General features: G+C 43.5%; 1 protein-coding gene and 1 long non-coding RNA gene across 5 annotated transcripts in view; one reads left to right on the forward strand and one right to left on the reverse strand.

Annotated features, from left to right (window-relative positions):
- C25H1orf21 (chromosome 25 C1orf21 homolog) overlaps positions 1 to 11,183 on the reverse strand; it is a 208,191-nt gene extending 197,008 nt beyond the window's left edge. The window contains exon 1 of one of the 4 annotated variants that reach the window (XM_044758790.2): positions 10,728 to 11,183. The gene's annotated coding sequence lies outside the window, so the exon portion shown is untranslated. Of the gene's footprint in view, positions 1 to 10,550; positions 10,698 to 10,727 lie in introns of those variants that run through there. The other 3 variants (XM_070497120.1, XM_070497123.1, XM_070497121.1) reach the window with 3 other exon arrangements.
- A 301-nt stretch (positions 11,184 to 11,484) lies between these two features.
- Positions 11,485 to 22,658, forward strand: LOC123280907 (uncharacterized). The gene is made up of 3 exons (XR_006520212.2): positions 11,485 to 11,945; positions 13,136 to 13,531; positions 22,226 to 22,658. It is a non-coding gene; the product is annotated as an uncharacterized lncRNA (long non-coding RNA).
- The last annotated feature ends 384 nt before the right edge of the window (positions 22,659 to 23,042 follow it).

Genomic DNA, 23,042 nt, shown 5'->3' on the forward strand with positions numbered 1-23,042 from the left:
TCCCACTTCTTCGAATCTATCTCCGATATAAACTAGCAAGAACACAAACATAAATATTCACAAGGTGTTCACTGCGGCACTGTTCATTCAGCCGTCCATCTAGTGAAGGAAAAATAACGCTTCAGTTAGGCTTTATGTTTGATTTGCAAATAAACCCCCACCAACAAAAATGAATCATTCTCACCATAACATAAGAGCAAAAGACTGGAAACAACCATACATCCAAATGAATAAAGTTTGGTATACACGATGGCGTCTCTGCAGTTGTAAAATGCAATGAGAAATCTTTATATATGGCTCCAGAGCAATCTCTGAAATATAGAGTTTAGTGCAAACAGCAAGGGGCAGAACTAGAATATGCTACCTTTTTTCTAAGAGGGAAGAAATGAAGATATGTTTGCTTATGTTAAGTAGAAACAACATGCATAAATGCACATATATACATATATGTCATAAATACATATGTGTACATACATATGTATATATCCACATCTCAGTAGCTAGATATACATACATACATGTTTTCCTAACTCTGTCCACTTGAACACAACTAAAAACAACAACCAGCCCAGAGGCAATGAGAACCCCTAAACACCTGGACTGTGGTCTCTAAATACCATTTACCACCAAAAAGATCTGGGGCAGGAGAAATACTAGGTAAGTCTGAAATAATTTGTTATACCAGAAAGTAAAGACATCATCAAAGACCACTCTAGTCACGTCAAAAGGACTCAATGGAAAGAGTCTCCCAAAGGCCAAAGAGAATTTGAGCTTCAAAAGAAATAACTGCAAGGGATTCAAACACACAAATTGTGTTAAAATCCATGAGTTCATAACGATACTTAAAAAAAAAATAGAAAAAAACCTCGTTGGTCTTTTTGGGAAGATGCTAGAAAATCAACTCCTTATTCTGAAGATTATTTAAAATGCAGTAAAAGTGAGCATTAATTTTCCCATATAAACTATACCTTGAGGCAACCAAATAACTGATGGGGTTCACTTCTTCTTGATAGAAAAACTCCAGCTGACAGATGCAGAAGGGATGACAGAATATCATCATCTTACAACTCTTACTGAAAGAACAGATCTAAGCAACGACCATCAGTAGTTTTCAAGGGCTTGGGGAAACGTTATAATGGAAAGACGAGGCTGACAATACCTCAACTCACTGATCAGTCTTAACCTCACCAAAGAAAAAACAAGAAAGCATGTGGACCTCCTGATGTGGTTTAATAGGGAGTACCTAACGCTTTCTCTGATGTACTCTTGCCAAGAAATACAGGAAATAGAAGAATTTAGTGAAGAACACCAAGAAACAAGGTGCAATGAACCAACTACAGATTGCAGGGAATCCTATAGGACAAATGCCTGTTTTTTCAACAAATAAACTGCTAGGGAAGAAAAAGAAGAAGGAACATAGAGGAAGGAAGCCTTTAAATAAAGACAGATGCATCTCTCAGGTGTGAAAACTGTCTGAATCCTGAAGATAACAAATTAATCACTAAAAAAATATTATGGGCCAATGAGGAAAATTTGCTTTCTGATTGGATATTTGATATTATGGAATTATTGTTAAAATTTTTTAGGCATGATAATGATATTGTGGTTACGTTACAAGAAAAAAAAGTCCTTACTATTTAGAAATAGAATCTAGTATGTACAGACAAGATGACATAATGTCTGTGATTTGCTTCAAAAAGAGCCAGTAGGAGAGGGGAAGGGAATGTGTGTGCGTGGCAGGAAGGGAGGGGTGGGGTATGGAGAAAACAGAATTGGCCAGGAGTTGATCATTAAAACTCTGACTTTAGAGTTGGAGAGCCTGGATGTCCGTTTCAGCATCATCACTTATTGGCTATGAGACCTTGGTCAAGGTCCTGAAGACCCTCAGCCTCAGTTCTTCCTTATCTATAAAATAGAGGTAATAGGAGTAGGTTTTTCATAGGGTTGTTGTAAGCATTAAAGCATTAAAGCAGACAATGCATTTAATGTACTTAGCACAGTACCCAGGCACAGAGTAAGATGTTTGCTTTTATTATACTACTGTCAATTACTACTATTGTTATTCAAGATCACGAAGCTAGAGTTAGGAGGTAGTGGAACTGGGATAGAATCTGCTGAATCGAAAGCCCATGTTCTTTCCAACAACCCTATGATGCCACCCCCATCTCTACCCTGAGTCTCTCGGCGGGGACTGAGAACAAGCAACAATCACACTCTGCAATAAGAGTCTATTTATACCACAAACCTTTAATGACACTGCTACTCAGCCTGGCTTCTGGAATCAGCAATCCTTTATTACAGTGGTACAATGTTACAACTTAATGTGCTCTTACTATTGATGGCTCCTCATCCGGTGGAATGTAAATACTCAGGTATTTTAACCCTCTCATAAATCAATATGCACACTCATGACTTCACAATGATCAAACATTGTGCTATTTCGTCATGCTCCCAAAACATGGCTTCAGATTTTTACTACATTGGGTACTGGCCTAAATTATATAAGGCAAACCTCAGAAGCCCAACATATAAAAGTAACAGTGATAAAACATCAAACTTTGCATTCAGCACAAGCTAATATAATACAACAATGCTCAATACTCATATTTTGATACCTCCCGTAAGGTAAATATTTCTACCTCTATTCAATAATAGAATTATAAACTCTTGAGAAAACCTCTTCAATACTGTTTCACTTCTCTGTGCACAATTCCGACCACACGTGGACTCTGTTTTCCCCCTGACACCACACTTGCCCGGTTCTCCCACCTCTGTGAGAGCCTGCACACTTTTCAGTCTCTTTCACTATCCTTTTCCATCCACAGCCCTTAAAGGTTGGTGTTCCCTGGAACTCACTGTTCAGTTTTCTTCCTCTACTCACTTTCCCTGCACAATCTCAGGTCATACTACATAGCTTCAACTACCACATTTACAAAAATTCTCCTTCATTCATTCATTTATTCATTTGTTCATTCATTCAACAAATATGTGCTGGACCCCAATTGTGTGGTAGGTGTCCTGGGGATACAAGAAGATCAACAACAGATATAATCTTGCCCTGATTCAGGTGGGGTGGGGGAAGGATGGGGGGGGGGGCGTTGTTCAGTATTCCAAGAGTCACAAAGACAGACAAATGTGCAATTATAAAAGTGCTAAGTGCATGCACGCAAGGTGCACGGAGCAATGAGAAGACAGAATAGAGGCCTCTGACCTCATCAAGGTGGTGAGGGAACGATTCCCTAAGAAAATGATGACTGAACTGAGATCAAACCCATAATTCTGTCCTAAACCTCTCTTCTGAATTCTAGCCCAAAATTTCAGTATATCTCCATCCAAAAGAATGTAAGCACCTAAAACTCAACATACTCCAAACTGAGTTAATTATCTTTCCTCCCAATGCCTGGATTCCCCATCTCAGAGAAAGTATGATCCAACCAGAAATTTTACTCTACACCCTTCATCGCTCTCCATTCCCAATTTGTCACTGACTCCTACCAATTTTGCTTCCTAAATTCCTCTCCTATTTGTCCCTTTCCTCCATTTTCAGGCATCAGTTCCCATCATTTCTTACAGGGTTAGTGCCAGAGTTCATTGGCTCTGAGTCCAGTCTCTGTCCCCCTCCAGTTTCCTGTTCACACTCAGGAAGGAAACACCTATCGTGCAAATTATGTCTCTCCTGATTACAATCTTTCAGTGCCTCTCATTGCTTTCATTGTGGGCACAAAGTCTAAACTCTACTCAGAAGCCTTGCATAGCTCATCAGTCTCATCTCCACTGTGCCCCATCCCGCGTGGAAACTCCGGCCACGATGACCCATGTTCACTAGTCTCCACATTGTGCATCTTCTGCCTGAAATGCTCTACTCCATCTTCCGTCTGCCCCCAAACTCCTTTATTCCCAAATGCCAATCTATGAACTAGTCTCCGAACCCATAGTAAAATGAGAAAAATAAAGCTAGCAAACCAATGTGAGTCCCCCAATATTTTTGGAAATGTAAACAAGACCCTGGAGGACTCTTGTATAGCATTCGAGGGTCATCCCAAATACCCCTTCCTCTGTGGTGCCTTCTGTGACTTCTCTATGTTGAGGAACCATGTAATTTATTGTCCAAACTGGGAGACTTGAGGGCAAAGAGGTTGCTATTAATAACTGTGTTGGATAACGGGCATAGGCCAGGACTGTCCCAGAGAAACCAGGGTGCTTGGTCAGCCAACTTCTAGACACAATTAGCTGCCTTCTTCCCCCAACTCCCAAAGCACCTCTGTCTACTCACCACATATCCTGTGTTTCCATGTCAATTCCCACGCTTGTCTGAGAATTCCACAAAGGCTGGGCCAGCCCTTTTTATCTGTATCTCCAGCATCTCTCCAGTGCCAGGCACAGAGATGACACAAAGTGTCATCAACAAGAGTAAATGTTTGTTTAATAAATTATCTGAGTAAGAAAGATTAGAAGTCTTAACCTTGGCCACCAAAGGAATTAAAAAATTCCCAACATCTTTTCTTATTCCAGATTATACTTTTCCATCCGGTTAAAGAGAGTTTTAAATGGGAGCAAGTTCTTCACAGAGAAAAATTCTAAGCCTCAGACCAATGACTAGCTGTCAATCAACCAAAAGCTACTTATTTAGCATAATATACTCTTAAGGCCCAGTGGCATCATAGAAGAGCTTGTAATTTGCTAGACTGACAAAAAATACACAAATGAAAATCAAAACTGATAATGAAATAAAATAAGTAAACATCAAATAAGTGTTACAGGAGTTCATGGAAGGCAAGAGAGAAACCATCCTATGGTCAGAAAAGGGGTTCCCTAGAGGAGGTAGGATTTGAACTGAGACTTGAGAAACGGCTTGGACCTCAAGAGGAGCAGTAGAAGGGAGGAGATGCCAAGGCGGGGTTGGGGTGGGTGTTGCAGAGGTCACCAAGGGTAAGCAGATTTGTTTTGAGAGCTGTATCTAGACTGTCATGGATTCCTGGCACAGAAACCAGAACATCTGAATTTTCAGCAAATATTAAGCAACTCAAAGAGGTTTCCAGAGTTGAACCTCGTTCATCAAAATAGCGACAGTATCTGCCCGAGATAAATAAGGAGATGTATGTTGCTTAGTCTTCTACAATCTTTTCATTGTAAAAATTGTTATAAAATTATCTTAGGAAAATTGCTTGTGGCAGAACTTTTGGGGAGAACTGCTGAAGCCATCCGCTGGCACATATCAACTATCTGTGTCTTTGGAAAGTTCTCTGTAAACCACAGCCTGTCAGCCTGCAGCCTCTCCTTACTCTACACCTGGCCTTTCAATCTTCGCATGAAAGAAATCGTAATGTTACTATAGCAGCCCCACCGCACTGTGAACAACCACGTGGAGATCTCCTTGTCCACTGTGGGGTTCGGGGAGAAGCTTTTAGGAGTGGCTGCAGTACACAGTGCATCTCTTGGGTTGTTGAATGCGTCTCATCTCTACCACCTGTATCAGTAATGATGGGTATGAAAAATTTCCCCACACTGCTGCAAATACGTCTCAATCCCCTTTCACTATCCCACTTGGGCAGGGAAAACCACAAGTCACCAAGTGAGGTGGAATATGTCCTAACATATGGTTTAACAATGAACTGAAAATACTGCAATATCTACTGTACTCAAAACATAGATCCATCAAAGAAAGAGAATCCTTACTTTCAAACCATTCTCCCTGCTCTGCTTTAAAACACCTTCTTCCAGAAGCCCTGAAGCACTCCAGATATTGCATAACTACTGTTGGATCTACAGTTTTATAAAAAGACCAATCCACGTTTGCACATAATGAGTGGAGAGGATATGTTTTTGCAGTGGTAGTCTTTAGTTTAACATTTTTTCTCCCACTGACTCTACTGACGGGGCCAACATAGATGATAAACTCTAGGGGAAACCAACAATGTTAGGTCTTGGCTAAAGAGTCTTTGCTTGGCATAAACATGTCCTGTGAGCTTATAAAATTTTCATGCAGCACAACAAAACCACAACAAATGAGAAAAAATTTGGTTCAAGCTACAGTAGTATTTATTTAACCAATATTTATTTAAACAAAGGAGGAAAAAAATAAGGTAAGGAGGGTGAAATTAAATAAACCATTCTACTTCTGTGATTAGTAAGTAGATTTAGTGCACAGTAAAGCCTTTCAATGGTGCTCTTATGAAAATCTCTGAAATGCTTTCCAAGATTTGTTGTGCAAATATTTAAAAATAACAATAATCGAGATAGTTCCTTTATCTATTGTCCCACATAGGACATAACAGCTAAGTGAAATGAAGACGCTAAGTAGCTATTATTAAATGGCTTGAGAGCCTTAAAAAGTCAAAAATAGAGTGGCATCAAAAGTGAAAACAAAGGCAGAAAGATCCCTGAACTTGGGGCTGCTCTAATTCCATTTTTCGACAAGGTACAAAGCACGTGGACTTCAACTCATGAACGCTATAAACACATGTGCTACGATGGCCTGAGCTTGTGAAACAGGCAGAGGCAGGTATGTGCCGAAGATCTGAAGGCTTGATGGAGAGGAGTGGGTGGGAGTAATAAGGGAGGTGCAGGGCAAAGTAGGGCGAGGAAGAGGGGCCCTGAGGGCAGAAGGGCGCTTGGCGGGAAGCGGGAAGTCTACAGTTGAGCAGAGAGCTGGGAGGAGGCAGAGGGAAAGCAGGCCTGGAGATACGGTTAAATTACTGGAAAAGATCATTCTGACACATAAAACCCAAGACTTGCAGGCAAAGGTAAGGTGGTGGGATAAAAAGCAGGAGGATCTATGGATGAAAATCAGTGGGATGGAAAAGCTCCAGAAAGGGTAAGAAGGTGAAAGGGACATTTGGCAGAGGAGTAAGGCCAAAGGCAGGCCAAAGGCAGGCCAAAGGGAGAGGACAGACGTAGGCGCAGAGCACAGGATGCTGGCAGCCTGGGGGAGCTCCCTGCACCAGACAGGTCTCCACTTTCCTTGTTTTAAGTCATTTAGAGGGGCAGCAGTGAATATTGATTACTGCCTCCCTTGGGAAAATCCAGTGAACCAAGAGGTGGGCTACCTGAGCATCCACAGGTCCTCTGCCCCACTCCTTGATCCAGGAATATTCTGGGAGAGATCTCCGCAAGGAAAACCCTCAGTGCTATGGCTGCAGCACAATGGCAAGTAAGACAGGGTACGCGAAAGGCCTTTGAAAGCCAGAAAACACCCTACAAATATAAAGCAATGTTCACTGAACCCCTTGGACAAAAAAGATAAAGACCATAGTCAACAATCACAAGTGAAGAAATATTTGTCAAATGTGGATATTATATATATTCCAAATCAAGATGCCCTAACTAGAAATTGCAGTAATTTGAGAGGACATTACCCTTGGTATGTTTGCTTTCCTGTCCAATATTTTTCAACACTTAAAAATCCTACCTGAGGCATAATGTGGAGCTCTTAATAAACTATCATACTGATTTATTAAAATAGATGTCCACATCTAATGTATTTCCAAGGAGGTTTTTTGACACATGACAGATCTAACTAATTAGGTTAATTCCATTCAATTCAATCACTCATTCAGTGCCTTCCAAGTGCAAGGTAGAGTGTGGCTGCTGTGCGGATTGCAGACATGAACCAAACAGCCTGCCTTCCAGTAGCTTGCTCAATTAATCTTCTCAGTTTCCATTTCAGATGAGGAAGCTGCATCTCCTTTCTTAAGTGTAGAGGGAAAGCAATCCTTACATTATGTGACTAGCCTACAACCCAGGAAATACATTTTCCAGGAACACATCTAATAAAAAAAAAAGGAAAGGAACTTCTTAATACCTGGTGACTGCAGACACTGTTGTGGGTTCATTTCCATGTTCATCCTGGCCCAGTTTCTACCCAACCACTCCTGTCATAATTGCATAACCACAGCACGTCAAGTTGTTTCTTGTTGCAACTGTAACTTGTAAAATTCAACTTCAGAGCTGAGATAGTCAAGTTAAATAATTACCTACGTTAAAAATACATATATATATAATTTACATGCCACTTCAGATAAGCTCTTGAAATATGATCTCTGAAAGTCACAACTGTCACCGATTTTTAAAATACGGTTTCAGTGTTGCAATTCTCCCTGTGCACAGGCCCTACCCCTGTCTTCTCAGTTTCCCAAGCAGTATTTTATACTGGTCTATAGCACTCTGCTTTTCATGTTTTAACGAGAACCTAATTAATCACAACTTTTACTTCTCCCATGCTATGGGACTTCTTCAATTCCAAAGAACTGCAAAATGGCCAAAAATGCACTTGTTTGTGCCCCCTGTGGCTCCAAGTTGTACTGATATGTTCCAGTGAAGCTAATGATACTTAGCACACTTAGGACCCTCTGTGAACGAGGCTCCTGCCCTCTCCTGCCCTAACAGGAAGCACGATGACACTCCCTCTCCCTGCCTGGAGTGTCTCCTTCTCTCACAGAAAACATCCAGAAGGAAGCTGCAAAGAGCCTGGAGCAAACCAGGATGCAACATTCAAGGCTTGCCTGGTCAAAAATACAACACAGCGCTGAGGCACCATCAGCCTGGAAAGGATACTCAAAAAGGAGCAAACCACTTGCCTCCTTGGTAGGTTTTTGAATCAGTCACAGCAAACAGTACCAATGAATGAATAAGCTCTTGATTTATACATTGTGATTCTTCAAGAAGCTCAAACCACTTCAGACAGTGGCCTAGTAATTCCCAGAAATCCAAGTTAGATGATAAAGTCAGATGGGGGTGGGGGGGGCGAGGGGGTAAAGGATAAATTACTAGCCAAGAAAACAAAATTACCAGTTCTCTCAACCAGTGAAACTGAGTCAGTGCTGCAGAGAGAAACCTGGACCTCAAGGTCCTTCTAGGATGAACTTTTAACATCGGATATGAGACCTCCCTACCAACCAAGGCCCTTCTTCTTGGGAAATATGCCCAAATGGAGATCAGCTTGACAAGAGAAGCACTCCACTCCTCCTCGGGCATCCGGTCATCCTATTGCTGAGTTCACTCATCTTTGCTGCTCTTCCTAGTAGCCCTCTGGAGCCGTTCTCTGAACGGAGTTTGCACAGCAGGAAACACTTGGGGAGGTTCCATTTTAATGCTGCATTTTGATGGGTGAAGTGCTAGTTTCAGCACTGGTTTATGCAGACAAAAGCACTCAGCTGTCCTATCACTAGCACTTCCTACTTCAAAAGGAGCAAAACAAACATAGGTGATCAAGTCTAAATTAATTTCCACGCCAGTTCTTTTGCATTTCCAAACCATCAACAAAGAACATGTTCTATTGATCCTACAATCCAGATCCAGGAGGAAGAAAAAGGAGGAAAAACCTCAAATTGAGCATCTTGGACTTCTCCCTCCAAGAGAGCTAAAGTAACCCAGGCCCACTCCACCCACGATTTCTTCTACCCTCGTATATCCCAATCCTACCAAACCAAAAGGTTACTCTCATTAGGTAGAAGGTGATCCCACCCCCTGGAGTAGGGAACATCTGTCCGTGTACCGAACCTGTCACTTCCCCAAACAGTCCACACTGTCTCCTTAAAAACAAAAAAAGTACTACATGGAATGCATGGTGTGTCACCCCCCCCCCCAAATGTCTGAGTCAGAGCTTGTGTGTGTGTCTTTACCGAGGTTTGGGTGACCAGGGTGTATCACTTTCAGAGTTGCTCCAATAGCTGAACTTATGGCTGTCTTCCAGCCACGGGCAACATAAGCACTATCTATTTTAAAACAATTTTCCTAACCCCCATGCGATGGAAGAGACCTCATACATAGGTCATTAACTTCCTACTGGAAACAAAACACTTCTATTTCAAACTGTGCTTGTCATCTCCCAGGACTAATGCGTGTTTATGTGTATATATTTCTATCTTTGACCATGCAACTCTTTTAGCCAAAAAAGCCACCCCAAATTTTATCAACGTTCCTGAGCCAATTCAGAGCTTTAGAAGAGGAATGAATGGGCGATGAGAGCCCTTAAGCCCAGGGACTTCTCTCACACAAACAGTTTAAGTCAAAGGAAAAAAAAATTCCTCCGTAGAGCAGACCAAAGGCAGCCTCGGCGGCCGCACTTCACGAACTGCCTGCAGAGGGGAGTGAAATCTTTTCCTTGTGCAATAACCAAGCACCCTCTGGCTGCCTCGCATGGGCACGAATAATAAATACATCGAGGTGGGCAAACAGATGCACCGAGACAAGCCACCCCACAAAGGTCAAAACTTCAGAAATCCCGGGGATCACAGCACCCACACAAACATCAATCAGTCGGAGCGGGAGAAAGGACTCGGAGACTTAGCAAAGGATTCTGAATTTTGTTTTTTCTTTCAAGCTCTGGCTTGCAAAGTACGGCGGCTACAGGCAAAGCCAGAGAGGAGCAGGAAGGCTTGAGGGCGGCGGGGGGTGCGGGTGGGAAGGGAGGGGTGTCTAACACCAGCCACCCAGGCCTCGATGTGACGAAAGTCGTCAGCAGCCCCAACCGCATCCCAGCCCCTCCGCCCCAGCAAGCAGACGCCCCCTGGAGCTCCCCCCACCCCAGCTTCCGTCCCCTGCAGCCTCACCGGCCCCGCACCAGCAGCAGCCCTGGCAGCGCCACAACCGCGGCTCCCATCCCTTCCGCGCGGCAGACACCCCGCAGGCCTCCCTCCCAGCCCACCCGGGCCAGCCGAGAGAGCCGAGCCGGGCGGGCTGCGCCGCCAACTCCCCCCGCCCCGGGGCTGCCGATGGCCCCCGCTTACCTTGGGCGCTCGCGGGGGGGCTGAAGGTGGCAAGCCTCCCGCCCCCCGCCCCTTTCTTCCTCGCCTTTTTCTTCCTCCCTCCTCCTCCTCTTCCTCCACCTCCCCACCGCGTGCCGGGGTCTCCCTCTCCTCCCCGCTGCTCGGAGTAGAAGCCGAGAAGCCCGGAGCCGGGCCGGCGTGCGTGCGTGCGGGAGGCTGCGGCGCGCGGCCAGCTCGCCAGTAACTGAGCGCGGCGCGCAGCTCCAACTAAAGTGTGAAAGAAGCGGCGGCCGCGGCGGCCGCGGCACGGAACGGCCCCCCGGGAGTGGGCAGGGAGCGAGCGGGAGCTGGCGGGGAGCGAGCGAGGGAGGGGGCCGGGAAGGAGGGAGGGAGGCGGGAGGGAGGGGACCTCCTTGCCCAGTCACTCACTCGAGGGGCGGGGGCAGCCAGACACTCCCCTACCGCCGGTCCCTCCCCGCGCCCGGCTCCCGCGCGCGTCCTGCTCCCCTCCCCCGGGGAGGGGCCTGCCGAGGCCGCAGGGGCGCCGCGCACCAGGCTGGAAGGGAGCGAGGGAACGGGCGATCGGGCGAGCGAGGCTGCCGGGGCTGCCGGGAGGGAAGGACGGCGAGGATAGGCGTGTGTGTGTGTGTGTGTGTGTGTGTGTGTGTGTGTGTGTTTGTGTGTGTGTGCGCGCGCGCTCACCCCTTGCCGGAGGGCCAGCGGGAGGCGGGACCCCGGCGGGAATGCTGCGATCTGGGCCTGTCACCCGGGGGGTGGCGTGGGAGCAGCGGGGCAGCTCCGAGGCCAGGAGGGCCCAGCTCTGCGGGAGACCCAGGCCAGCCCTTGGCCTAGCCGCGGGGCTGCGCCTGCTGGAAACAGACCGAGGGAAGGCCGGGCATCCTGGGCGCGCCGCACGGCCCCTCCTCGCCCCTCCCTGGACTGGCGGGCTCAGTCCGGCGGCCCGGGCCCCGCCACCAAACCTCCTCCGCCCTGCCCTGGAGCCCCGGCGCCTGCAAGATGAATGAAGCACCCGCGAATCGGCAGAGCTGCACTGGGGGGAGAGACGGACGCGCCGCTATCTGCGACTTGGCGCCCTGAGCCCCCTCCCCGCCCTGCCCGGCCTCTCGGGACTAAAGGGCGGAGGCTGCGCCTGCTGGGCGCGGCCGCGATGTTTTGGGGTCCGGGAAGAGCGCCATCCGCCACTTGATCTGTTCAGGTTTTTGTGGACCCTCACAAGAGGTTAGCCAATTTCCCACCCTCTGGGCGAAGGTATTTTTCTCCCAACATATTGGGTGTTTCGTGTGCGCACTGAATTGATCTTTCAATATTGATAGCGGTTGGACGTCTTTTGTGCGGCTTCCCCGCGCTTCGCTGCTCCTGCATTGCCCCAGACACGAGGAATGTCAGGCCTCCAGAGAGAGGACACCCAAGAAAACAATAGGGGCCAAAGATCCTCTCGGGGTCCCGCGGGTTACACACAAACCGAATCGTTTCTCACTGTCGGCCAAGATGAAGTTGGCAAATGGAAAAGGATACGTCCGAGCTGTGACAGTGATGAGACACTTAATTGAAAAGCAAATTCATAATTTAATGAAATGAATTAATAACTACCCATAATGGCTAGGAAGAAGGCGTTTTTGAAAAAATGGTTTTCCACTGCTTTCCCTTTTTCCATTTGAAAGGCTGGTATTACATTGTTTTTGAAACTCACTTGTATTCTATGTTTTAAATTATCCGTATTGGGGTTTATTTGTGTCTTTGGAACCAGAACTGTTTGTAGCCCAGCCTCCTGAAGAGAAGTGGCTAGAAGGGAGGGGAGGCAAATTAGGATTCCTGTCAGGCGCTGCCAGCCACCATTTCTGTTACCTCTGCGACTTGTTGGGTTTCTTTCAGCCTTCCTTTCCTCATATATAAAGTGGGATTGATCATAATAGCTCCTATCTCATAGGCTTGTTGGGGAAGAAGGAGGAAAATGAAATAAGGTGGCAATGCGTGTAAAACACTTTGCATAATGTCTGACAAGTGGTAAGAACTCGGTAAATATGAGCTTTTATTTCAGATATATAGTTTGACTCCAAATTTGGGAGACTGCTTTTCCATTACATTCCTTCTTAAAGTCGCGGGGGGGAGGAGGGGGGGGCGGGGGAATCGGTTGGCTGGGTTTATCCAAATGTAGTCAACCCTTCTTTGGGGTTTTGAGGCCATGCCTGAAAACTTCTAGGGTAAAATGAAAGAAGTATATAACTAAGATGTGTGTGTGTTTATTTACACATCTATGTCTGTATATAGACATGATCCTATATAAAAAGATCCTTGAGGACAACTAGCTTTTGTCTTTCCCCACCTCTCTCCTTCCCTCATCTACATAGACCACCCTGAAGAGCCCAAGCTCTATGAATGTTGACCTGTGTTGTACTCTCTCCCTTCAGGGCTCAGAACAGTGACTGGCAGTGTGGATTTCTTGAGGGCACGGCAATGTGAGTCTCTTTTGACTTGGGATCCTCAGAGCTAACAGAAAGCCACAGAGCAGGCACTTCATACATGTAAATGAAAGAACATCCATACTATGCACTTTTAAAGCAAGTTTTTAGTTATTCAAAGGAATACATGTTCACTATGGAAATTTAGAAATTTGAGAACTTCAGCTAAGTATGAAGAAAATAAAAATTGTCGTAATCCTACCATCCAGAGAAGTACTCAATAAGTGCTTCAAGTATATCCATTTTCTCTTCATTTATTTTATTATTCAGTCAGCAAACATTTATTAAGTACCTAGTTAGGGACCAGACGACTTCCCAGGATGGAGAACAAGTTGCATCTTGTTGGTAAGTGTTGTTTGTTTCTCAGTAGAAACTACTTAGAAGCAACATTTTATATGGTGAGGTTCTCAGGAGAATCTACAAAAAGTTCATGAAAGGAATCCTGTAATTAAACGATAGTGCTCACCAGAAATGATCTAGGGTTTGTAGGACTTGAAGCACTTACAATTTGGGGAGCCATCTTCAAGATAAGGAAGACAAAAGCACAAAACCCCATTGCTCACGGGGCTCATGGAACTTAAGCCCCTTAGGCTTCTCAGTGATCCCTCTTGGTGCTGGAATTTCTGTAGAAGTTAACTCCTTTGATAAACATTGTTTTGTTTTGTTTTGTTTTTTGGTGAGGAAGATTGGCCCCGAGCTAACATTTGTTGCCAATCTTCCTCCTTTTGCTTGAGAAAGATTGTCCCTGAGCCAATCTGTGCCAATCTTCCTGTATTTTGTATGTGGGTCGCTGCCACAGCATAGCTTGATGAGCAGTGTGCAGGTCCACACCCAGGATCTGAACCCACGAACCCCAGGCTGCTGATGCAGAGCCTGCGGACTTAACCACTATGCCACTTGGGCGGCCCTTGATAAACATTATTTTAATATGAAAACTCATTCCTCATTTTACCTGGAATTCCTGAGACACCTCTCCTCCCTCCCCACCAAATCTGGAAGAGATGGAAGTAGAGACTCCCACTATCACAGACACACACACACACACGTATCCCTTCTCAGGTAATGAAACCATCACCTCTTTGCCCCTTTGCTCCACCAGAATCTCTGAATCCCATATCTTCAAACACTCTAAATATAATTTTCAAAAAATATACATCTTTTTTGTTCAGAAAGTTAAATTTTCATCTTCAAAAGCATTACTATCATAATTAATTTTATTTCATTCCTAAAGCTTTAACTTGTAAATACTTGGCTCTATGGAACCACTCATAATACATAAGTTTGAAATTTTTGTTTCTTATTTTTCTTTTAAGTAGTGTGTTATAGATTGAATGTTTGTAACCCCCCAAATTCATATGTTGATGCCCTAACCCCCGATGCCAATGGTATTAGGAGCTGGGGCCTTTGGGAGATTAAATCATGAGGATGGGGTCCTCATAAGGAGATTAGTACCCTTCGAAGAAGAGACCAGAGAACTCTCCTGTACTCCCGTCTCCACACAGCCATCTGCAGGCCAGGAAAGGGCTCCACCAAGCCCCTGACCATGCTGGCACCCTCATCTCGGACTTGAGCCTCCAGAACTGTGAGAAATAAGTATCTGTTGGTTAGGGCACCTAGTCTGTGGTATTTTGTTATAGCAGCAGAGCTGACTAACACATATAAGTGCCTTTACGATTGACTATAAAAAAGAAACCAAGGAAAACGCAGGTTCATTGCAAAAAAGATAGTAAAAGCTATACACTGTTTCCTATAACATCTCATGGAAATCTAAACGAACTCATTATATGTGATTTATTTTAAAAGTTTCCAATCAGGATAGTTTTTCTGAATAATCAAGTTAAAATAGCTTTGGCAGAATTATTCAAAAATGAGTGATCCTAAAATAAGTACTACTCTGAAATGTGCTTTCTTTGTATTTGCTCCATGCAATAACTGCTAACAGTGATGGTCCGCTGTGCATTAAGCATGGCATTATGTAATTTGTAATGTATGTGAACTCACTCACTTCGTCTTCCCAACAATACCATCAGAGAGACTACTATTCTCATCATTCCCGTGCAGATGTGGAAATGGAAGCACCAAGGGGTGAAGTCATTACTGTGAGGCCAAGTGGTGGAGCCAAGGTTGATTCTCACTAGTCAGATGCCAGAGCCCACGCCCTCAGCTGTTAGGAAAGATGTTTTCTCTTCAATCTCCTCCACTTTTCTGCCTCAATTTTTCTCATCCTTCAAGGCCAGGCTCAAACGCTATTAAAGGGAGTCCTATCTGAGCAACCCCAGCCTGAGTTTCTGAACTTTTGGAGAATTCAGTCTTCCTCACTTGCTGAAATTTTACAGCCTTATACTGTTGGGGACCCTTCCACATCCTTTATGTCAGTTCCACCATCAAGATCGGTAGCTAGTGGTTTAAGACTAGGTAGTTGTGTGTGTGTGTGTTTAAATCTTCCTTTGAGGTTAAATCGGAGCAGGTAGTTTAAAGTGAGTGCTAACAACTTGTTAATGGTTCTATTTGGTCTTTCAATGATGTGTGAATTACTCTGAGTAACCTGATTTTCTAGATCTGAAAGTTGTGGCTCTTACTTCCATCTATTTATTTCTTCCTTGGGTTTCTCCTTAGGGTATATTTTCTTTTATCTCATTTTCCTAGGTTGGGTAGAGAAGATGAAAACATAGAACATAGTCACTGGAAGCAAGAAGTGTTAAGAATCCATAACCAAGGAGTGAGACCAGCCATGAGTAAAAGAGAAGGAAGCAAAGGGAGGGGAACTCCAAACACCCAGGAGGGAGGGGTCAGCGAAGCCCCCAGGCTGTCTGCTTCCTCTCCTTCTTGGCCTTGCCCAGACTTTGGAAGTTAGCTTTCTGGAGTGGAGCCCTTCTTTCCCAGGTGGCACAACAGCTCCACCACTGTGGGTGTAACAGATGAATTCCCAGATGCCAAAGTCATCTGGTTCTTACTGATAGCTGCTTAGAGTATGGCCCTGCTTCCAGCTTATATGTGCTAACAGTATCACTATTTCACGTGTTGGTCTTGTCTTTCCAACTGTAAGCTCTGTGAGAATAGGAGGTCTTGCTATCCCAAGTGTTCAGGCCAGACGGCAGGGGCTCCATACAGTCTTAGAGGTAAGGGAAGCTGTTAATTAAGTTGCTATTAAGTTGCTATGTTGGCTCCTCTTAGTGGTGGCAGAAAACAAACATTGATATCTAGAAATTTCAGCAACTGTGACATAGCCAGAGGAATGTGGCTGAAAGAAAAGGAAAGAAATCGTGGGTTTGGGGGCGGGGGCAGTAAGAGAGAGAGAGCACAAACAGAAACAAAGAAAAAACATTATTTTCATCTCTATCTCAACTTGACTTCTTCGAAAATGCCCTCTCCTTCCCCGACTCCCTTTCAGAAATTGAAACAATATTCAGGAGATAAACATAAGGAGTAAAGTTACAGCTTCCTTCACCATAATTAAGGGAGACTCCTAAAACAGCTAACAACGCATTACCTCTCATTACACACTACGGTTTTCAAAAGCTGCACTGGTTCTGACTTTATGGGCTGATTTCAGATACAATTATGGAGAATTAAATTTTTAAAGAGCTAATGGAAAATATTGCTGGATACACATATCAACAACCTGCTGGTTTCAGATCATATTCTAAAAGGGAGAAAGGAAGGAATGGGAAAATTCCAAAACAAATGTTTCAAATGGTTTAGGGTGTCAGCGTATATCAGGCAGTTTTCTAAACTCCTCTGCATGTTTTAACTGACTTAAGTCTCTCTACAATGCTATGAAGGTATTGTTACTATGACTATCTCCCTTTGCTAGATGTGAAATGTGAGGAACAGCAAGGGTAAGTAATTAGGCCAAAGCCAGGGGTACCCAGCTAAGAAATGACAGAGCTGGGATTCACTTTTAGACCTGGTGCTTAGACTACATCATAGAAAAGAACAATTTATCTTGCAGAATCCGCGGAATGGTAGGTAGCCTCAGTACACTTTCCACCTTCTCCAGTGTGGTCTTTATCACCTGTGAGGGGTCAGCACGGGGGGGATAAGGGACCATGACACCTGTTGGCTACTCAGAAGCTTCCTGTGGGTTCTCCAAGCCGGAAGACTGTTAACCAAGGGAGAAGGTTACAGAGCAAAGGTGGCTAGAAGGCTTGGAACACAATAGCATTTCCATGCTTCAGCACTTGGTTTAATTAAATCAGCCCTTGGTCCAAAATAACTCTGTCGATGAAGAACAGCTTTGCCTTATGCAAAGTGCCCACTGTCAATGTAAGGTAAGCATTAGCCTAAGCATTTGAAATGCTTTCACCAGCTTGAAATGGTAGTTTGATTCGTTTCCTCCTTGTTTAGTTCGGCAACCCCGGTCCGGGCCTCAGTCCCTCTCTGCTGGACTCCTAACCAGTCACCGAGACTTCCAGCTCTCAGTTGCACACCGTCATTGTTGTCAGACTCCTTTCTCTAAAGAACAGATCTGCTCCATCTTACAAGCCTCCAGCTCTTTGATGAGTCCAGAAGGAGGTCTAACCTCCATCATGCTCACAAAATCTTCCATAGTTTGGCCCCAACCTACCTTTAAAGATTGATTCCCAGTTCCAGTTGCCCACTGGAAGGATGGCCCATCTACCTGGCTGACTGGCTGTTTCCCATCCATATTCTTCTGTTTCCCACCCCTGTGCTCTTGCACATCTTGGCTGATCTGTGTAGAATAGTCAAACCCCTACCCACTTCAAGAGCTTGCCTCTCAGCAGACCTCACTCTTTCTCTGGCACTCACTATCTCTGTGGAGGTGGACAAGCCATCTTGGGTTTTTCATCTGCAACAAAGAGACCATACTATGTACTATATGGAGAATTTGAATAAAAGCCTGGCCCTGGGCACATCTAGAGAGCAGATAAGGATGCTTTGTAAATGGCTATTATTTATTTATTTTTTAGGGAGATTAGCCCTGAGCTAACTGCTGCCAATCCTCCTCTACTTTATATGTGGGATGCCTACCACAGCATGGCTTGACAAGCGGTGCCATGTCTGCACCGGGGATCCGAACCAGCGAACCCCGGCCTCCAAAGTGGAACGTGCGCACTTAACTGCTGCGCCACCAGGCCGGCCCCGTAAATGGCTATTATAATATTGTCACTTGTTCTTTGTGATCTGGCTTAAGTGTCATTTGTTCTGAGAAGCTTTCCAAAATCCCCCTTGTCAGAATTGAGCTCTTCCTCCCACTTTCTACTGAAGTTTTGGGTTTTTAAAAAGCCTTTGAGATTTGATTTATTTGTTATAGTAGCGGTTAACCACTTCTGACTAATACATGGCAGATATGTTTTTGTAAATTGTACAATTCAGTCATTTTTAGTATATTCTCCTGACAGCAACCATCACCACTATCTAATTCCGGAACATTTTCATCACCTCAAAGAATAGGAGGGCTCCAATTTCTCCACATCTTCACAGACGCTTGTTATTGCCTGACGTCTTTGTTCTAGCTGTCCTAGTGGGTGTGAAGTGTTATCTCATTGTAGTTTTCATTTGCACTTTCCTAATGACTAATTGTGCTGAACATCTTTTTATGTGTTCTTCTGTTGAAGCTTGCTTATAGTTTCATGATGGCAGTTACTACAGCCAGCACTTGGTTACCCTTCACACAACCTATAACCCTTTGCTCAAAGCTTTGTAAATTGTGGGGCTCAGAATGTGTTTATTGAATGAGTTATTTATTCTTGACATCACCCACTAAGTATCCTGATATGAACTGACTATACAAGAGAAGGCAGAGAACAAGGAAAGTATGGAGAACAGAATAGAACAAAAAAAAAATCAAAGACTATGGTGCCTATTATTCTGAGAGTATACAAATTATATGTTGGATAATGCTTTACAACTATTAAAACATCCTGGTATTTCTACCAGCTGATCCACTTTTGTTGCATTCTCTCCCTTGATTATTTGGGCAGATTCAATAAGGAGGTATTATATAAAAATCAAGGCTTTTTAGTTTTAAGTGAGAAAAAGAGAATTAAACTAGAAAATGTAATTTTCAACTCATGATAATTGGAGCACAAGAGCTTAACTCCTCTAGGCTCCTTCAAAGTAATTAAAAAAATAAGAGGAAATTTGTAACCATCCAAGAAACTCAATTAAGGTGCTACCATATTCCAGAAAAATCAAAAAAATATTTGTTAGATACTTTCTTTAAATGAAGTCACACTCATTTGTAAGGAAAGAAAGGCAACCCTCAATTCTCTAAATGCAAAAGCAAGACCCAAGGAGCAAGAGAAAGAAATTTGCAGTGGAATCTCACCATAACCCATGCTGAAGAGGCTGAAGTTAGAACAGCCGCTCAGCAGCGAATTGATCCCCACAAAACCCCTAGAAGTGTACCAGACAGCAAAACCCGGCATCAGATCCCACCACAGTGGCTCAGGCTCAGCTGCTAACGGGGACTGTTGGACAGAGGGCCCAGCCCAGCTGACGGTGGGCCACCCCACAACCAGCAAACTCCGCTGCTCAGGAAAGGGCTGCCTCTTTCCAGAGCTCCCTGCCTCCCTTGGAGATTCCTGTTCCAGTTTTATGTCCATCTTGTCAGGCTACTGGTCTGGTGTGCACTGGTCCCTTCTTCCAGCCTTGAAGAATGTGTGTGGTGTTTTAGTTAGGCTTTGTTGATTGTAAAGAATCGAGGCTTAATCGTACTAGTGTGAGTTGGAGGGACCAGGGAGAATTACTGCAAGACTCTCTAAAACATCACGGGGAGCAGAGCCTCTCTGGAAAGGCAAGAACGGGAATCCTAGAATGACCAGGCCTCATGGACACCAATGTAGCAAGCCTCAGCCAGCGCAACGCAGCACTGGTGTGATTCCATGGAGCTCCTACCTGTCTGTTCCACTGTAAAGAATTGCAATGACTCCTAAGAGTTCTCATCGCAAGGAAAAATAACATTTTTTTTCTTCTTCTATCCATATGAGGTGATGGATGTTAACTAAACTTACTGTGGTAATCATTTCACAATATATGTAAGTCAAGTCATTATGCCATTCACCTTAAAATTATACAGTGAGTGTTGGGGCCCGCCTGGTGGCACAGTGGTTAAGTGCGCACGTTCCGCTTCTCAGCAGCCCAGGGTTCACCGGTTCGGATCGTGGGTGTGGTCATGGCACCGTTTGGCAAGCCATGCTGTGGTAGGCATCCCACGTATAAAGTAGAGGAAGATGGGCATGGATGTTAGCTCAGGGCCAGCCTCCCTCAGCAAAAAAGAGGAGGATTGGCAGCAGTTAGCTCAGGGCTAATCTTCCTCAAAAAAATAAAATAAAAAATAGAATAAAATTATACAATGTTGTATGTCAGGTATATCTCAATAAAACTGAGGAAAAAAAGAATTGTAATGCCAGTGAATGAGAATGATATTATCATTGGTGAGATATCAAATGGATTCTAATCCATATGCACACAAGTTTAAATAGTTTATTAGTAGTAAAAATTTACTTTGCAATGCATGACACAGTATTTCACAGTGGCTGAGATCCACTGTACTTGGCAATGAAAAATGTCTATATATTTCCCAAAGTAGAAGAATATGTAAGATACATTCTCGAATGACAATGCAATAAAACTGTAAATTAATTACAAATATTTTTAAATCCCACAGAAGATTTAAAAATACTATTCTTATGTATAATAAAGGTGAAAACTCCTATAAATGTGGAAGGATAGATTATGCCATAAATAGTTTTGGAAAACCTGGTAACAATTTGTAAAATAATGAAATTAGATTCCTACCTTGAGCAATATATAAAAATAAATCCCAGATGGATAACATTTAAATGTGAAAAGTAAAGCTAGTTTTATTTTCTTTTTAATAGAAGAAAAAAGTAGATTAAATTTTGTATAATGTTGAAATAGGCAAGGGTTATCTAAGCAGAAATCATAAATGAAAATATTAATAGTTTGAATGCATAAAACAATTGTATATCAGAAAAACATCATCAACAAAAGTGAAAAGTAAATGACACACTGGGATAATATTTGCAATTTATTTGATAGATAAATCGTTAGGTCATTAATATGTAAAGAGTCCTGTAAACCAATAAGAAAAAGACACAAATTCAATAGAAAACTAGACAAGGGTATGAAGAAATAATTCACAAGAGAAGAAATATAAATTATTAATAAAATAAATTAAAAAGTTCAGTGTTACTAGTACTTAAAGAAAATAAATTAAAAATATGATTCCATTTTCCCTCTAATTGACAAAGATGTTTTTAAATTGCTATCTCTAGAGTTGAGGAACATTTAGAGAAACAGGCACTCTCATATGCCACTGATAAAGCAATTTATCAATATTTATCAAATGCATTAGAAGTCTGCATGTCCTTTGCCCTAACAATTACTAGCCTTCTAGGAGTTTATCATAAGGAAATATTCAGAAATATACACTAATATATACCATGCTAAGGTGTTTTTAATAATATGAGAAAATGTTTATGATACATTATAGTAAAAAAGAGGATATCAAATCATATATATAGCATGATCATAAAAATGTTTAAATATATACACTTGTGCTTTGAAAATATTAAAACATTAATGGCAATTTCTGTGGTGGAATATGAAGCGATTACTTTTTAAAGTATATTTTTTCCATTTTTCAAAGAACACATTTTACTTTTATGGATAAAGAAAAAGATTATTGAAAAAGGACTCTACTCCTTTAAGAGTCTTTCCCTGAGAGCAAGCAGAAAAGTAGAGCTATTGGGATTGGAAGTGACCTTTAAGATTTTTAGTTCAAATCCCCATTCCGCTCACTGCTAGCTGACTCAGCCCTTCAACTTATACTGTAATTAATAAATTTCAAGATTGTTCTTTTTTCTTTAAGTATATATAGATTTGTTTATATAGCATTTTCAGAGGAAAGTCATACAAATAATTCAAGGATTGGACCACAAGACCTATGTGGACAGGTAAAGACACTGATATCCTAAGGATGAGAGAAAGGAGTGACTATTTTAAGTCTTTGCTCTCTTGTGGGGAATATTCTGACCATGCCTTTCCTAGGTTGACTAACAGCCTGTTAGAGCCCAGAGATGGCTCCTGTGACAGCCCTGAGAAGACGCGTGCAGACCTGCAACCAGAGAGAACACAACTGACCGATGACCCCAGCTGCTGCACTCTGAAACCCATTGCTGTTTGTGCAAAGGCCACACTTCCCAGTGGCCACTCCAAGTCAATGACCCAGTGCGGCCGGATACGATGGCAGACCCATTCCTGGGAGACACAGCACTCCCTGGACAGCTGACTTTGCCCCGAGGACTCTCTGCTCTTTGCTGAACCTTCCTCAGACTGTACAGCAGCCTAGCACTTCCACCCAACCTTCTCTCCCTCTCTCCTTCACTACTGCTCAGGCTTGCTCTCCCAGACGTCCTTGGGTCCCTCCCTATTTTTTCTCACACAGCATTTTCCCTAATAAAATCCTTGTATATTTAATCCCATCTTGGCATTTGCTTTCCCAGAGGACCCGAGCAAGCATAACTTCCCAGCAATCTTGAAGTCCTAAGCCTTGCTGCCTTCCCCTCCCCCATGCTCCTCAAGGTCAGTCAGCATCATCGCCAATGCATGTCAGTGAGGCAGAAGGAAAAGGGTCAGAATGGGATTAAAGGACAGACAGTCCATTGCAATGTCGGGCTCTGTGAGGTAATAGACACAGATCCAGTCACATTTCATCTATTCAGATCCATGTTCAATTTTCATTAGTGTGCATGTTTCATGCCAACATCTTGGAGTCTGGATAAATTTCTGCTGAACACACATTCCCCAATGAGACGTGTGCTGTCCAATAGATATATAATGTGAACCACATATGTAATTTTAAATT

The sequence above is a fragment of the Equus asinus genome, chromosome 25, assembly GCF_041296235.1.
Source record: "Equus asinus isolate D_3611 breed Donkey chromosome 25, EquAss-T2T_v2, whole genome shotgun sequence".
Classification (NCBI taxonomy): domain Eukaryota; kingdom Metazoa; phylum Chordata; class Mammalia; order Perissodactyla; family Equidae; genus Equus; species Equus asinus.